This window comes from Hippoglossus stenolepis, chromosome 7 (assembly GCF_022539355.2).
Source record: "Hippoglossus stenolepis isolate QCI-W04-F060 chromosome 7, HSTE1.2, whole genome shotgun sequence".
Taxonomy (NCBI): Eukaryota; Metazoa; Chordata; class Actinopteri; order Pleuronectiformes; family Pleuronectidae; genus Hippoglossus; species Hippoglossus stenolepis.
The window spans coordinates 14,113,782-14,119,127 of NC_061489.1; positions in this window are offsets into that span (position 1 = coordinate 14,113,782).

Genomic DNA, 5,346 nt, shown 5'->3' on the forward strand with positions numbered 1-5,346 from the left:
AACGTTGACACAGAGGGGTGTAGTGCTGTGCGCAGACCTTTCAGAAACTATAGAGTAAGAGTACAGGAAATCTGAATGATGTCAGTAGGGTGGACGTCCCAAATACAAGAAAAAACAAACAAACACTAAGAGGGTGGAGACAAGCTGGCCTTTTTCCTGCTTCCCTGGGAAATGGGCTTTCATATATTTTAATGTGAGAGCCAACCAGGGACCCAAACACCTGCATTAACTATGCCAGTCGTCATAGGGCAAATACGTTTCAAAGCCTTTCATGTTAAGTACAGTAGATGTGCCAGTGGGTGAAAGACGTTGGCAGTGGTAGAGGACATGTTATGGTTCCCGAAGGAGGTTTTTTGACTCATTGTGACCCTGTTACACTGAGTTCATTTCTACCTTCACAGAATTCATAACCGCATATTAAACTGGTTCTGAAAGCAAAAGTGACACAATGTTACTGCTCCTAATTGCAATAAAGTACATACAACGAGCAGAGGAAGTAATTTCCAAGCCTCGTTATTGCAATGATCATAGTTTCCCCCTCTGGCAAATCTTGTTTAAAGCATTTTGTTTAAAGCAATGATGGATGTTTAACAATCAACAGTCTCACAATTTCATATTAATTAAGGCTTATTTATTATAATATTTAATTTGGCACAATGAAATTTCTTCATTTTATTGCCTCATTACCCGCCAGTACATCGGGGGCAGTAAGAGAAGTGGACACATTATCCTGCACATTACTTTTTGGAAAGTCAATTAATGAAAATACTGAAGTTGCACTATTGCCCTCTTTCTCTTCTATCTCTTTCTCACTTTCCCTGTGACCTTGTTGTTTTTTTTAAGGTCAAAGCAGATTTGATCAGGGCAGTAAAACATTACAACAGAGCTGGGCCATGGGAAAACTTGACTCTAAAACGATCAATCCACAATCTAATCTAATTGTAATGTCTTCAGTAGATAGAATAATCCCTTCAGAACAACTGAGGACACAGTATTTGATTCTGTGCTGTTGATTTGTTAAAAATGCTGCATCCTGATGAGAACAGCAGTCCTTACAACTTAAAATCAAAAAAGATTGCAAACTAGTAAATAATTAGCATTGTTATTACACCAATAATAGCACAGGCCCCACTGTAAGTGCACGGCAACGAGTTTAAGATTGCACAACAACTCTCAATATCTATTGTTTTGATATGAAATGATGAGTATTGTCAAATACAAAAGGTTGTGGCATCTGTTGTGCAGTATCAACAGTGTTTCTTGATCTACTGGCAGCAATGGTGATTCAGAAGGCAGAGCGGGTCATCCACGAACCAGAAGGTCGGTGGTTTGATCCCTGGCTCCTCTCTTCCACGCTTCGAAGTGTCATTGGGCAACACAGTGAACCCCAAATTGCCCCTGACGGCTGCGCTGGCAGTGTATGAGTGATGTGTGATTGAGAAAGTGCTGCACATAACACACATGAATCTGCGTGACTGGGTGAATTGCAAAACTGTCCTGTTAAGCACTCTGAATGGTCATCAAAAGCTCTATATAAATTCAGAACACTTACCACTAATCCATCTCGGGCCAATACTGGCATACACGTCAGCATATGAAATAACAAATAACCAGTATGCAGCTATTTCTTACACCATGATTTATTCCCACTGTGCAATCTAAAGCAGGAATGCAGAGGAAGTTGTTATGCCAGATTTGAACCCACCCAAAACTTGAAAGTTAGCGCTCAAGCGTTCCAATAAAAAAACATTTGTGGCCAGGTTTTATTTTTTAGCTGTAAGCTGAGGTTTTTAACTCTTGTTGGACTTGATGTTTTTCCCCCAGTGTGCTTATCTTTCAATGAACTGTAGTTGTGGGAGGATGGTGCATTCTTCCCTATGACTGGAGCTGCTGCGGGTGACGTAAGGTCAAGTTGGCTTAGCTGCAGTCCCAGTGTGAGAAAGCACAATATTAACAGCCTTGAGTCTGTACTAAAATACACACTGACAAAAAACTACTTGAGAGTACCCACTAACAAATGCATTCTCCTATGTGGGACTGCATGCCTCAGAGCATGTCCTCTAACCCTCTTAGAAATAACTACAGTATGTTGTTAATGCTGTCTTTCTATTGTATAAAAAGGTTATGATTTGTGTATTCAGTATGAAATCCCCTTCTTTAGACAGGGAATTAATCTTCTTTCAGGAATGTGATAATGCTCAGCATCCAATTAAAAAACAGCAAATTGTCCATCCATGTTGAAGTCACATTCAAATACTGAAAAGTTTGTTTCACATAGTTTCAAATGATTATTTCGTACCTGAAGTAAATGTAAGAATGGAAAATCCATGCAAAATGTCACTGTATCAGCAAGTCGACTGAAAACAAAAGTTCCTACTTTGTCGCTGCTGAAAGATAACTTCTGATATATTTTCAAGTGAGGTTTTATGACTCATCAAAGGAAGTCTTTTGGTCGCAAGCACTAATTTACCATTAGAAAATATGAGACATTTTTTGTTGAAAATCTTTTCAGCTTAGATTCCTTTCACTGTCAACAGATGCACGACATCCTTTTGGTAATGATGTCTTTCTGTAAGTGAAGTCTGGTATGTGTGTGTGTAGGTGGTTTTCAGCCACTTCCTTTTGTAATAACCAACCAAGGACAGCTTGTTCTGAATATGACTGCTTTCACTTTGCGGAGCAGCCCCAGAGAGGTCGATGACGAATGTGCAGGCAACATGTTTTCTGAGAGTGAGACAAAGGCTCCTTTAAAAATGAGCCTCAAGGTGATCTAAGACAACTGTGCAGGGAGCTCCATTTATTGAAGCCACTGTTTCTTTTACACAATTGTGCTGGATTGTGTTCCTCTGAGACATCAGCAAAACAAAACACATCAGCACAGAAACACATGTATACAGATACAGCAGAGGTTCCGACAAAAACACAAGCACCTCCCTGCCTAAATGTGTTTTGTCAGTTGGCATTGTTGACATAGACTAGTTAATTTCACAACATTTCATCCTGCAGCTCATTTCCCTGTATGTCTCTAATCTGCATTGTCACCACAAGGGTGGTGAGCACAATGTGCCTCATCCTAACATTTTGTGGAAGATTAGTGATACAGTGAACAAAGGCTGCTGTTTTGGCTGACTGGCAAGGCCTTTCATGGGTTTAGTGGTGGCTGCTCTGTACATTTTGTTCAGCTGTGGGATATGTCTGCCGACAGCTTTGTCTGCCTCACGGGTCGGTATCATACAGCCACTCGAGTCGCTGCACAGACACACCGTCAGAGATTTTTCTCCTAAGCCTAAATATCTTCCCTGGAGAGGAGTTTTACCAAACGGGCATCTGCTTGAAGGCCTCGTTTTCATGACCATTTACTGTTGTGGAATTAAACAATTGCTTGATTCTGAGGAGTAAAGTATTCCCCGGATGGTGGCAAACATTATCACTAAGTGACTGTGATGGTTGCTTTGGGTTCAAGTAGTTACCTGGGAGTTTGCTTTCAAAACCTGTTTGCCACGTTGAGGTCACCCATAGACTACAGAGAAAGAAAAGGCAGATGAACACTTGGAAAATAATAAATAGATACATTGAACTGTTGTGGAAGACGGTGCTCATGTATATCCGATAAAGATCTGTTATTTCCCTGTGAATCTAGATTTTGTTTCCTCCATAATTGTACAGACGTAAAACAACAAAAATCACACAACAGACGACCCTGAATGTTTTGATATGCAGTTGCAGATTTCACATCAACTGAGCTTTTTAGTGCGTCACTTGCAGGCACATAACCAGCAGGGCACATCCAAACCTCTTGTTAAGTGACAGCTTCAAACTCGAGTAGGCATCGCACAAGCGCCTCTTCACGTAGACGCCCACATGATGCCGCTCCCGTGCTATCGCCATTCGATCGGCAACGCTGATAAGGACACCTTCGCATACACGGCAAAAAGCTCTTACGTGACATAATCCTCTTAGTGCTGAACTTTTGAAAACTTTTACTATCACTGCACCGAGCTGCGCAGCGACAAAATAGTGAGTGTGTATCTGCTTCTCATCCCATGGCGAGACGAACATGTGCTTCCTCAACAAATCAGTCCACAACAAATAGTGTGTGTGTGTGTGTGTGTGTGTGTGTGTGTGTGTGTGTGTGTGTGTGTGTGTGTGTGTGTGTGTGTGTGTGTGTGTGTGTGTGTGTGTGTGTGTGCATGCACTCAACAGTGTTTTAATCTTTCTCCTTACTGTCTGAGGTCATGTAGTCTACCAGCACAGATGACATAGATGTCGGCTAGTTTTGCCACAACCTAGTGGAAAATTGAATTCATTTAAGTATAGAAAATTATTTGGAATCTGGGTTAAATGCATTTAAAGAGTTGACACAGGAAAACATTTGATAACAATGAACTCGGAGGACAGCCCCCACAGCTCAGGGATTTGCTTCTCTCCCAAGTTCATTTAAGGTTCAGGTTTTTTATTCCTTCGTTGTGGTGGACACAGATCAACTGTTTACATGGAGGAGGACATTCCTTTCAGCTGGGAGCCGTGAATGTGAATTTGTGAAATATGTTATTTTTCTTTAGAGGTGTTGCCCTTTAAGCCACTTAGAACTGTGAACATCATGTGAGAAAATGAGGAACGATGGATGAGACGAGAACAAAATGTCCTAGACACTCTGGGTTGAAACTAGGTCAGGAAGTTTGGAGGTGAAGCGTGTGCCTCCTCCTACTGGTGGTTGTATGAAGTGTGCATGGTCTCCATGGGTTGGAAATGGTACCATGATAAACCATAAAGTGGTATTTTACTGTCAATCTCATTTGTGAAGCCGTTTGTTTTAATACTTCTGAATAACAAAAACACCCTGACACTTATTATGAAGGCCCGAGTAATAAGATACTTGATTTTATTGATAAGTGAGGTTGGAGTGAAGAATTGCTTCAAACATTTTGAGTGGAGTTTTTAAGTCTTACATGTTATTTCTTCACAGGAAAGACACATACATCGACTGTTTTATAATATTTTACTGGATTTTTTTTGTGTTTGAAATCATAATACATGACACATGGAACTTTTGGGGGAAAATCCCTCTGCAGATGATTTGGAATTAAAAAATATGGAAGAAATACATAGACTGCATTTAAGGAGAATTAAACCAAAGCAACTGCATACAATTTTTTTTTGTACTGCAGGTAAATCAGTGCATGGGCTGATCATGACTTGGGAAAAGCACAACTAAAGTAATTTGTGGTGGTGATATATGTAAAAGAAACACTGAGAGAAAAATAAATGCTTTAATTATAGTTATTAAATTTCAATAGAAGGGCAGTTTTAATTTGCATTGAGCTTCTAGTACTTAAAAATACTATA